The following is a 13,547-nucleotide window of genomic DNA, read 5'->3' on the forward strand; positions in this document are numbered from 1 at the left end:
CCCGGACCGGGGCACGAACCCGCGTCCCCTGAATCGGCAGGCGGACTCTCAACCACTGCGCCACCAGGGAAGCCCTTATGAGGCTTTTGTAAAGCAAAAGGTCATTGTACTAACTTGGATTTCTGCTTTTCTGCTGCCTTGAAGTCCTCAACAGCACCTACAAGATGCAATCGAAGTGTTCAGCACATCTTGCAAATACGTGGCCCAAATCAGCCTCTTCTCTGCCCCTCTGGTGGAATCCATCAGCCTTCCAGAAACCTGCTCGGATTCCACTCCCCCGTGAGGTCTCCTTCTGAGCTTGCCCATGCTCTGCTCACACCTGTCCTAGCACTCACTCAGCAACTCACCTGCCCTCCCCTCCCCAACAAGCGTCCTGCCCAGCATCGTTCCAATAGAATGAGGCCGAGTTCAGTTCAGAAGCAAAGGAAAGCTTTATTCTTTGATCAAAGTATGGGTAGGTGGGAGCTCATGCTCCAGAGCACGCGCTCTCCCAAAATGCCCGATTGGGGCTGCTTTAGCGGGGAGGGGGCGGGGTTCTCGCCAGCAGCGCAGGCGCAGCTGCTGCTCACGGCCCCCACCCCCCATCGCAGTGCCAGGTGCTGCGTCTCTGCAGGCGACCGCCCGCCATCTTGAACTGAGTGCGCAGCGACGGACCTTCTGTGTAGCGCCCTGAGCTGAGCTGTCGGCGCTGCCGTCTTGCACCAGGAACCCTGGTCTGAAGGGCCGGGCACAAGGCCCCTGCACGCGGTACCCTGGGAGCCAACCGACTAGACTGAGCGCAGAGGAAACAAGGTTAGACTTTATCATCCAGGTTCTATTTTTATTTCCCAGGAATTGTTAATGGACTTTCCTGCTGACACTTTCTCAGAAAGAGGCATGCCTTATTTGTATAGTAATTCATAATGGAATTATCTGTATGAGAGGTGCCCATAGATGAAGCAAGGATTGTCTCTGTATCACCAGGGTGTGAAAATGGCTAGAATTTTATTTTAAAAAAGAACAGGGCTTCCCTGGTGGCGCGGTGGTTGAGAGTCCGCCTGCCGATGCAGGGGACACGGGTTCGTGCCCCAGTCCGGGAGGATCCCACGTGCCGCAGAGCGGCTGGGCCCGTGAGCCATGGCCGCTGAGCCTGCGCGTCCGGAGCCTGTGCTCCGCAACGGGAGAGGCCACAACAGTGAGAGGCCCGCGTACCGAAAAAAAAAAGTGATGGGAAATGGATCTTTTTACCTAGGACTTGTCCCAGCAGGGTCTTTGTCCTCTCATGCGATTCAAACGAGACTCCTGTTTGATGGGTCTGGGAGACCACAGTCGTCTTCATGACGGGACCCCAGGACTGGGGCATCCACATAACGGGATGGTTGGCCTGGAATACTCAACCTGGACCTCATCTCAGAAGGTCCTGTGCGGGGATTTCTTCTAAAAGAAACAAGTAATTCACCAGCAAGTGTTTAGTGAAAGTCCACCAAGGGACTGGGAAAACCACCCCATTCTTTCTTTAAAATCTAGCCAATAACATCCATAAGACTGATCATGTTTTTTGATCCAGCAAATCCTCTTTTGGACAATAACATGGAAGCACACACAGAAAAGTGAGCAAATAGAAAGCCTGCCTGTGTGTGCACAAACAAACATGCACACAAAGAAAGAGATACATTTGAGAAATAAAAAGGCATCTCTGCTGAGATGGAGGAGTACAGCTGCATTAATTGTGGCATTAAAGGGGCCAAACAACTGAAATCTCTTAACATTTGGGAATGATTAAGCAGACTGGTGTCTTTACTCAGGTATATTTAATAGTGTGCAGTGGTATATGTCACTTAGGTAGTACATGACATGTGTATATGATGTAGATTTAGAGAGACGTTTGTAGTAAATAAGTTTCTGTGAGTATAACATGACCCCAAAATTGGGTCTGCATGTTAAACAGTTAAGCCACACCAGTTTGTTATAACCCGTACTAAGGAGTGTGATTGCTCAATTACATGGTACTACTACTACCTACCTACTAGAATAGCAAAATCTGGGACAGTGACAGCACCAAATGCTGACAAGGATGTGGAACAACAAAAACGCTCATTGCATTGCTGAATGCAAAATGGTGCAGCCACTTTGGAAGACAGTTTGACAGTTTCTTATAAAGCTAAGCATATTCTTAGCATCCAATCCAAAATCACGCTCCTTGGTATTTACCCAAAGGAGTTGAAAACTTATATCCACACCAAAAATTTGCACACAGCTGTTTATAGTAACTTTATTCATAATTGCCAAAATGTGGAAGCAAACAAGATGTCCTTCAGTAGGCAAATGGATAAACTGTGGTCCATCCAGACAATGGAATATTATTCAATACTAAACAGAAATGAGCAATTAAACCATGAAAGACATGGATGAAACTTCAGTGCATATTACTAAGTGAAAGAAGCCAATCTGAAAAGGCTACATGCTGTATGATTATGACATTCTGGAAAAAGCAAAGCTATGGAAACAGTAAAAGGATCACTGGGAGTCAGGGGGAAGGGATGAACAGGCAGAGCACAGAGGATTTTTAGGGCAGTGAAAATACTCTGTATGAAACTATAATGATGGAAACATGTCGTACATTTGTCCAAACCTGAAGAATATACAACACAAAGAGTAAACCCTAATGTAAACTATGGATTTTGAATGCTTATCATGTGTCAATGTAGGTTATCAATTGTAACAATTGTACACTCTGGTGAGGGATTTCTATAATGGGAGAAATTATGCATGTGTCAGTGTAGGGGGTATATGGGAAATCTCTGTACCTTCCTCTCAACTTTGCTATGAACCAAAAACTGCTCTTAAAAAAAAAAGTCTTTAGGGACTTGCCTGGTGGTTCAGTGGTTAGGAGCCTGCCTGCCAATGCAGGGGACACGGGTTCGAGCCCTGGCCTGGGAGGATCCCACATGCCACGGAGCAACACGCGTACCTTGGCAAAGAGTAGCCCCCGCTCGCCGTAACTAGAGAGAGCCCGCGCACAGCAACAAAGACCCAACGCAGCCAAAAATAAATGAATAAAAAATATTAAAAAATAAATTAAAAAATTTTTTTAAAAGTCTTTAAAAAAAAATAAGGAGGCCCAATCAGGCAATCCACAAGTTGGAAATGAATATATGAAGAAAGTATTCAATTTCACAAGTGAGTAAAAATACAGATTAAAGCATTAAGAAACAATTTTCCACTTATCAAACTATCAAAGTCGTAAAACCTAGACCCCCATGCTTCTGTGAGTGGGACAGAAAGAGCAGTGCCCATTCAAGCTGCTGGGCTGCACTGGTTTGACCTTTTGAGTCACACATTCTTTCTTTATGTGTGTGTGTGTCTTTACATATGTTTATATATCTTCACAGCCATTCTGTCACATGGGCGCCTTCATACATCTTTTCTCTGGTGCAGTATTTCTCTTTTACTTTCCATGAGCAAATTTATACTCTCATCAAGCGTATTTTTAGGTTCTGGTGGGGGAGAAGGATAAAGAGTCTGAAAGTTCTCTGCTCTTTGCTAAAAATACAACAGTTACATATAGAGGATAAGGAGGGGAGGAAAAGGACCTGGAAGGTTAAGTCAGGGTCACCGGGGACATCCTCCCCTTCTGAACCTGAAAGTCTGGATGGGAGAATGACTCTTAACCATGAGAGTAAACACTTACTGAGTGTCGACTGCCAGCTGGGTACCACCGTGCCTAGCATCTCGTAACAATCGTGTCACTTCCTCCTGCCTAGGAAAAGGTGCTATTGTCCTTGTGACTGAGGCAAATGGTCTCTCTGAGGGTCTGCCCACGTGGCCATGGCCGGGATTCCAGCCCAGTCGGGTTATTCAGTGAGCCCTTTAACTACCACGCCATGCATTGAACTGTACTTGGTTTTAGTTTGAGACGTTGGCGGGGATATGTGGGTAAGATTGATGAGCAGAGCGGAAAGTAAAATATCAGGGCTGAACTTAGAGAATCAAGAGTTAACTGCAAAGACGAGAGAGTGAGTCAGTGCCGGCTGGCGTGTTCACACGCTCACTGCCATTGGTACAGGTCCCACTTCCACCTGTTGACTAGAAGCTCAGAGGGGACCAGGTCAGCACCTGGAACATCTTGGAATTCTCTGCAGGGCTGGGGAGTCACTCCCAAAGAGTAAAAATGATATCATGTCTATGAAACACAACATTTTCCACTCACCAGATTATTCTTACTGCCATGGAGCTCTTACCTAAAGAGCAGACAATAAACCCAGCAATAATATTCGGGATGGTTAATTTTGTGTCTCAACTTGGTGAGGCCATGGTACCCAGATGTTTGGTCAAACATTATTCTAGTGATGAGCGTGCTATAGTTGTATACAGAATTAGAAATATAATGTTGTACACATGAAACATATAATGTTATAAACCAATGTTACCGTAATAAATAAATTTTAAAAAATTATTCTTGATGTTTCTGTGAAGGTATTTTTAGATAAGATGAACATTTAAATTAGTAGGCTTTGAGTAAGGCAGATAACCCTCCATAGTGTGGGTAGAACTCATCCAGTCAGTTGAAGAACTTAATAGAGAAAGACTGATCTCCTGGAGGAAGAAGGAATTCTGCCGCAGACAGCCTTCAGACTTGAACTGTTACTCCACTCCCAGTCTCCAGCCTTCTGGCTGACCCTACAGATTTCCTTACAGTACATCTCGCTATATTTGTACATCCTATTGATTCGGTTTCTTTAAAGAATCCTAACTAATACAAAACTGATTTTTTCTTTGCCCTTAATCTGCCACCCAGTGCATACATACTGGTCCTGACTCTGTTTCCCCAAATATTAACCAGGCACCCACTGTGCACCAGACACGAGGCCAGGAGCTAGAGATGCAGAAGGTCGGCAAGGAGGCCCCGGCATCAGGAGGCCACAGTCTGAACTCACCTCTGGCCTTGACCCTTTGAAGAAATCGACTGTTTCCCCAACCTCTAAGGCTGTGGCCAGAGTGTGAGAATTCATGAATATACGTGTCGGTTTGGGCCACATCAGTGTTGTGAGGAGAGGGCAATAATGATTGAAAACTAAAAATTGGGGATAAAAGATCCAGGTCCAAAGCAGAAAAGACGTGGCCTGTGAGGTTGAAGCCAGTGACCAGGAAGTGTCAGAACTGGAGAGAAAGGGCTGGCGCAGAAGCAGAGATGAGTCATTCAGAGTAAAACAGCCAGGCTCCATATGGGGGGTGGACCCCAGGAGGAGAAGGCACCGCTTGGATAGACTCCACAGACAACACCACCAGGCTGTCCAGAACCTGTTCAGCCGCAGTGTCCAGCCTGACTCAAGCGCACCATCCAGAGAAGTGAAACAAAAAAGGCATTACTTCCTCACCATCCAAGGGAACTGAGAGAAAGGGCTGCAGCCCAGACCAGGAATCGAAAACAGCTGTGTTTAAAAAATGAAAGAAACAATATAAGGCCAGAATAACACGGCTGTGTGCTTGCACCTTGGCTCCATGGATGAAGTAAGCGGCACACAGTAGATGCTCAATAAATGCTGGCTGAGAAAATGAATGGACGAACGAATGAAATCCTGAGACATGCTGACAGCTCAATGAAGGAAAAACCCAAAGAGAAGTACAAGAGGGAAGGCTGGATACCGTGGAGGAGGTCTCTGGAGGAAACCATGGAGTGGTTCTCTCGGGCGGGAGGTGGACAGTCACCACTTCCGCTCGGGACACCTCATTTCCTCACGCCCTTGCCCTCTCGAGTCTCTCATGTCTGAGACCCAGATCTGTCCCAAAGCTCAGGCTCAAACCAACCCCTCTCAGTTATTCTTGGTGAAATTATACTAGAGCTGGTACTCTCCTTTTTCTCCTCCTTTAAAATATGTTTTAATTATATAAGTAATATCTGGATATTTATCGAAAATTTCTAGAAACTCTAACAAGAGGGAAATCACATTATTTTCATCATCCAAAACACACACACATACTCACATAGTTATTTCTGATCTTTTTTTCTCTGTATAAAGTTGTACCCTGAAATGGTTATAACCACTCTAAATATACATATTTGCGTCTTTTATCTGTTGGAATTATCAATATTTTATTGTGATATAACCTAATTTTGTAAGAAATATGATGCTGGGTGTGTTTTTTTTTATCATGGTAAAAATGCACATAACATAAAATTTACCATTGGTGGGCTTCCCTGGTGGCGCAGTGGTTGAGAGTCCGCCTGCCGATGCAGGGGACACGGGTTCGTGCCCCGGTCTGGGAAGATCCCACATGCCGTGGAGCGCCTGGGCCCGTGAGCCATGGCCGCTGAGCCTGCGTATCTGGAGCCTGTGCTCCGCAGCGGGAGAGGCCCCAACAGTGAGAGGCCCGCGTACCGCAAAAAAAATTAAAGAAAGAAAGAAAATTTACCATTGGTGACATTTAATGCATTCGCTATGTTGTGACTCTCACCAGGATCTAGTTCCAGAACAATTTCATCACTTCAAAAGGAAACCTCATATACTCCAATAAAGATGTTTAAAAGCATAAAATATAAATTTTTTTTAAAAAAAGGAGGGCTTCTCTGGTGGCACAGTAGTTAAGAATCCGCCTGCCAGTGCAGGGGACACGGGTTCGAGCCCTGATCCGGGAAGATCCCACATGCCGCAGAGCGACTAAGCCTGTGTGCCACAACTACTGAGCCTGTGCTCTAGAGCCCGTGAGCCACAACTACTGAGCCTACGTGCCACAACTACTGAAGCTCACACGCCTGGAGCCTGTGCTCTGCAACGGGAGAGGCTGCCCTAGTGAGAGGCCCGCGCACCGCAGCGAGGAGTGGCCCCTGCTCGCCGCAACTTGAGAAGAGCCCTCACGCAGCAATGAAGACCCAACGCAGCCAAAAATAAATTAATTAATTAAAATTAAAAATTTTTTTAAAAAGGAAACCTCAATCCCATTAAGCAGTCATTCCCCACACCCTCATCTCCCCAGCCCCTAGTACCCACTAATCTGCTTTCTATCTCCATGGATTTGCTGACCTGGGTATTTCACATAAATGGAATCATAGGATATGTGGTCTTTGGTGACTGGTTTCTTTCACTGAGCATAATGTTTTCAAGGTCTCTCCATGTTGTAGCCTGTGTCAGCACTTCATTCCTGTTTATGTGATCCTGTTTTAAATTCTACTCTTTGGCTCAAAAATATTGTATGGTTCCCCATTGCCTACCCTGATAAAAGTCCAAGCTCGTTCACGTGGCGTTCACTCTTCTGCAGAATCCTGCCTGCCCGTCTTACCTGCACCAACCCACTCTACTTTCTCACTTCTGTACCTTTGCCTAAGCCCCAGTCTCTGCATCTCTAAACCCCTGGTCCGCAGACAAGCAGCAGCAGCATCCCCTGGGAAACTGTCCTAAACGCAAGTTCTCGGGCCCCTCCCCAGACCACTAAATCAGAGTCCAGATTCTGTCTTTCGACAAGCCCTATGGGTGATGCTGATGTACACTGAAATTTGAGAATGTTTGGTCTCAGTCACGTCACTCCTCAAAGTCTCATTCGTATGCTGCGCCCTGAGCCCTGCTTTCCCTCTCCTCTTACCTCCCGATGGACATCATCCTACATCCTTGAGAGGATTTCTCACTTTTTACACTGTGTTGTAGCTGTGTCTCCGTTAGTGGACGTCACCTGAGTGATATATTTCATCTAAACCCTGAGAAGGAGGTTGGACAAGGTGACCCTGAAGGTTGCCTCTGGCTGAGATTCTGGGCACAAGCTCCCAAGGGCAGCTGTGGCACCCTCTTGTACCCTCCGTCGTACTCACAGCCGAAAGCCCAGCTCCCAAGTTATCCTGGGATTATGACTTTCCTACTTCATGGGTATCAAAATATCCTTTCTTTTATGAATGGTAGTAGTAATACTGGGGATGTTTGGGTTTTTAAGTTTTTATTTGTTTTCCTTGTTGTTTACAAGTCTATTATCAGATATAAGATGTTCTCATTTTACGGCTGTGTCTGGGAACCACTGGCCTATAAAGATAGTGGGGTCAGGAGAAGCTCAGCCAGAGGGGTGTTTGGGAGCATCACTCGGGAGCTGCCTAGGAGAGCCTGACTTCTGCGTAGTTCAGGAGCCATAGTCGGGCCATATTCAGCTTCAAAGCTGCTCCCCCCTCCCGAATGTCAGAGCCTGTTGTAAATATCTCAGAGCCACAGCTCAGAGATTAGAGAGCTCAGCTAAGAAGGAGAAAGAGGGAAAGATGGGAAATAGGGAAACCCCACTGCTGAGTGGATGAGGTCTCCAACATGCATGATGCAAAACATTTTCAAGGAAAGCAAACCTGCATCCCAGCCTTGTGATTTTATTAACACACGTGTGCACAAGCATACACGCACAACACACACACACACACTAACTAGAGCTGTAGAAACACCTCTTGAGTGCTCTTAAAAGTCTAGACTTTGAGAAATTACAGATGGAGTGAATACCTGTTTTGTGCTACATGAAGGAAGCTTAAAAGTGAAAAAAAATCAAGAAACCAGCCCACAGCTTAAGAAGGATATTTGAAAGACTGGTGTGTTAGAGCTGGAGATGATTAAGGAAAACATGACAACCTTCAGCTATCACAGGCATATTCATAAAAGAGGGTGAAAGATCGGTTACCAGGTTACTTTCTGGATTCATACCTTAACCTCATCCAAGGGGAAAAATGGAACTGGCTAAATTCTGAGGTGCTTCAGACGGCAAAGTAACAAAGAGTGGGAGCCACAGAGCAGTCCGTTTCAGCTCAGAAAGGAGACATTTACTGTCAGAGCTGGCTGGGGGAGTTAGGTCCTGGAGGACGGATTTCGCTTGCTCTTCTCTCTCCCAGAGGCTGGAAACAGAGCCGCCCAACGGGGACATCAGCCATGCGATTCCCAGCCAGGAGGTGTTTGGGCCCCATGGTCCCACCGCCTGCCCGGGGACCACGCCGGCCCAACCAGCTTCACTTTTCCGTGGTGTACAGGAACAACGTGTGTGTTCACACGGACAAAGGCAGCTGGTTTAAAAAACTTTCACCCTGAGATAACAGACTGCTTTTTCTTTGAGGTCGTTATTTCATTAAAGTGACATTTTTAATGACATAGTATGATAACAGATGGAATAATAGATGACTTTTTCAATTGTTTATGTCAGTCTTTATTGGGCAAAATACAGAGCTAGCAACTTTACATCAGTTCCCCCATTTTTTTGTTTTATTTTGTTCTGTATGTTAAATATAAAAAAATATTTATAAAAAATAAATTAAATATAACTTATTTTTAAATTTATTTTGGCCCATGAAATCCAAGTCTGGACGTACTGAAATATATATATATTGTAAGTAAATTATATATTTATAAACAAACTTCAGTCTGGAAGTACTGAAGTTTATATGTTTAAATATAAATATATATATTTATATAAATAAATATGTACATAAAACACCTTGTTTTGGCTGAATCATTTGAAATTAATCATCACACTTCACTCTTAAGTACTTCAGCCTGTATCTCCCAAGAACAAAACATTCTTACATAAAATTACAATAATATTATCATTCTTGAGATATTTAACATGACTGAACAATTAGTATAAAATTAATCATCATATTAATAATCATAATTAATTTTATATTAATTAATTGATTTCTGTTATACAATCCACAGTTTCCTGTCTCCTTCAATCTTTCAAGATTTTTGACATTTTGAAGACCTATTTGTCCTGTAGAATATCTTCCACAGTCTGGATGTGAATAATTGTTTCCTCCTAATTAGATTTAGATTAAACATTTTGGCAAGAAAACTACAAAGGTGTTGTTGCATCCTTCCCATTGCATCCGAGCAGGGGGCACAGATGTAAATTTATCCCATTACCAGTGATGCTAACTCAGCACAGGTGGTGTCCAGTTTTCTCCATTGTAAGGCATCTTTTTTCTTTGTATTTAATAAGTAATCTGACCCAGTAAAGGTTTCAGATTCACTTTTACTTCCTGTCCCAGACTTGCTGTCAGCTGTTTCTCTAAGGAGCTCTGATTCCTTTTAATGGAGAATAGTATTTAGACACCAAGATTTTGGTGCTGGGTGTGTAAGTGGTATTGGAAAGGGCATATAGGTCCTTTCAATGGATTAGATTAAACAAACAAACATGAGTTGATGCTAATACAACTACAGCTCTTCTTTCTCATGACTTATTTGTATTTCGCTTTCCCCTGGTTCCCAACAACACATGACATATCTATCCTTCAATATACATAAAATAGTTCCAATATCACTAAACCAGTACCCTTCCAACAACAAAACTACTAAAGAAATTCACGATTTCTCTGCAGTTCTTTTTTTCCTCCTATTTACTAAGGCTATATAGTCAGAGTACTTGGTTCAAAAGCTAATTGAATTATTTTTTTCTATGTGTTTATGTAATTATTTAATGCACAGTTAGATTTATTTGTTTCTAGCTATATTCAAGTTTATGTTAATTTTGTTTTGTTTCGTGCTATGGACGAAATTGTGTCCCGCCTCCCAAAAAATTCATATGTTGAAGCCCTAACCCCAATGTAACTGTATTTGGAAATGGGGCTTTTCTGGAGGTAATTATGATTAATCAAGTCATACGGGTGGGGCCCTGATCTGATAGGATTAGTGTCCTTATAAGAAAAGACACCCACTTGCTTTGCGTACTCTCTCTACACATACTGAGGAAAGGCTGCATGAGGATGCGGCAAGAAGGTGGCTGTCTGCAAGCCAGGAAGAGAGCCCTCACCAGAAATTGAATTGGCTGAACCCTGATCTGACTTCTAACCTCCAGAACTTGAAGAAATTAATTTCTCTTGTTTAAGCCCCCCCATCTATGGTATTTTGTTATGACAGTCTGAGCTGAGTAACACATTTTGCTTTGTTCTTTATATGTAATGTCGATTTCTTATAGGAATTTGAGGCATCCATTTCTCTGGATTATTAAGGTCCTGGCCAGAATGAACATACAAATAAATAATAAAAATAATAAAGAAGGACATATGCATCAGATGTCTGCATAAATTATGGTTATTAATACCTCATAGGACTGTTGGAGATCAAACTGTGTATGAGATAATTCCCTAGGGAAACCAAGCCTAAGAGGGACGTCAACCTAAAATACCAGAGGTCAGTGATGGAACCAGGATTGAAAGTCACATTTTTTCCTAGACCAAATGTGTGCTTTTAAATACTGTGCTATACTTCCAGGAATAACAACAGTTAATAAGGATTAATAAGAGTTTCAGGGAGTTTAATGAGTCTGTAGAAAAACTATTCAGTATACATTTATAAATAATATAAAATATATAAAATACAAGTATATGATATCTATTTCTCATATGCATAAAGAAAAGTGAATAAGTTGATTTGGATTTATCTGCATAAGGGAGAGAGCATGACTAAATGCATTGGAGTTGAAGGCCAATCTCCAACACCAAGACCCCACCTCAAAGGTACCCCTTATCTTAGTCTCCCAGCAATGTATCTGTTGGAAAAGAACTCACCCTTAGGAGAGAAAAAATTGATGTATCCAAGTCAGTGCAAGAAAGCTCAAGATTTCTTCAAATTCCCCCATTTCAGAGAGGTGGGAAAGAGCTGTGATGACCCTGCCAACACCCACAGTGGAAGAAAGGGAAATGGCAGAGGGTCACAGACTTTACCTTGGGGGGGCATGGTCAGGTGACTGGGAAACTCTTAAAGGAGACAGCATTTGTAATGTTGATTTTAAGCCTGGAGAACCCAGGTTGGGCCCCTTTCTTGATAAGTGTCTTAGAAGAATAGACGTGCCAGCATGGGTCCAAGGTAGCAGCTACCCCCAGACCAGATCACCTCTGCCCTTGCCTGAATGTGGCAACAAGAGCCAATACACCCTCTCTTGTGGCTTAGGCGAGGTGAGGTGGGGTTTCACCTACAAAGACCCATGGCTAGTCTATACATCATTCTTAACCCTCACAAGAGCCTGTGGGGAAACTAGTAACATTTTACTGTTTTGTGATGAAAAAAACTAAATTTCAGATACTTAAGTAACTTGCTTAAGGTCAAATATTTAGCAAATGGCAGGCAGGATTTGAACCAAGGTCCTCTGAGGCTGAAGCACTTTTCACTAGATTATGCCATTGGATAGGTTATATATTCAACAGCTCTACTAACAAAAAGTTTATGTTTACTGAAAAAATATAGATTATAACGTGGTTTTTTTTGTTGAAGTATAGTTGATTTACAATATGCTGTGCCCGTCTCTGCTGTACAGCAGAGTGACTCAGTTATACACATGTAGACATTCTTTTTTTATATTCTTTTCCATTATGGTTTATCACAGGATATTGCATACAATTTCCTGTGCTATACATAGGACCTTGTTGTTTATCCATCCTGTATATAATAGTTTATATCCGCTAATCCCAAACTCCCAATCTATCCCTCCCCGACCCCATCCCCCTTAGCAACCACAAGTCTGTTCTCTATGTCTATATAACGTGTTTTTTCCTCATTTCTCAGTTATGAAAGGAACAGGAGAATGTTTATTGAGCACCTACCACATGCTAAATATTTTCAAATCTGTGAGGCCATCATCCCACCCAGTGAACCAGTGAATCATCCCCGTGTTGTAGATGAGGACCCTGGGGTGCAGAGAGGGCCATTAGTAATTACCCACAGTCACACAGCAAGTAGCAGGACGAGGGTACTATTTCTTTGGACTAGAATCCTGGTGTTCTTTTGTTCTGCTAGATCCCTTCTTTCTAGTATAGAGTTTGATTGTTTTACCCCAACCCCACAATTCAAGGCACTGACAATCGCCTAGCGGCCTCTCTCCAGGGAGTGGAAGAGAGAGCTTCTGAGAACCCACCGAGCTTTGTCTATAACTTTGCATGCTCAACCCTGTTTCAGTGGTGGAAACTGTCGCAGCATTTCTAAGCAATTACCTAAAGTTCAGCTGAGAGCTCCTCATGACTCTAATATTCATCAACAATGGATTTACAAAAACCAGAGCAAGCATCCAGGCAGATAAATCATTTCATTTATATGTTATAATAGTCTTGGCTAAAAAAGTTTACGTTGATAAGAATCAATAGCAGAACACAGCTTGGAAGCCCAAGTGTTTTCTCTCATGACCCATTAAATATCCTAGACCATTTCCAAAATATTTTTATCATCCCATGACCATCAAGTAAGTATTTTCCTGAGTATTAGGTTCTAAGTTAAAGCATCAACATTGAAAATGGATGAGAAGTTTTTATAGACGGGTTCCTTTGCTCTTAAAATGGCCCATAGACTCACAGTCTTTCAGGCACTGAGGGGGATGGAAAAAGAGTTTTACGACTTCCTTTTGGAGGACTCCAAACAGACCTCTCTTTCTCTTTAAATAAATTTTTAATTAATGTATAAACGTGTGAAGACAAGCTCACAAATCATAAAGTGAACAGCCTGATGAATCATCACGGATTGAACACAGTCACATAACCAACACCCACATCAGGAAATACCAGAACCTTAGACTCATCCCCACCTTGACCCTCCTCCAAGTTACTACCTCTCTCTAAAGGTAGTGACTATCCTGGC

This window comes from Lipotes vexillifer, unplaced genomic scaffold (genome assembly GCF_000442215.2).
Source record: "Lipotes vexillifer unplaced genomic scaffold, Lipotes_vexillifer_v1.1 scaffold447, whole genome shotgun sequence".
Taxonomy (NCBI): domain Eukaryota; kingdom Metazoa; phylum Chordata; class Mammalia; order Artiodactyla; family Lipotidae; genus Lipotes; species Lipotes vexillifer.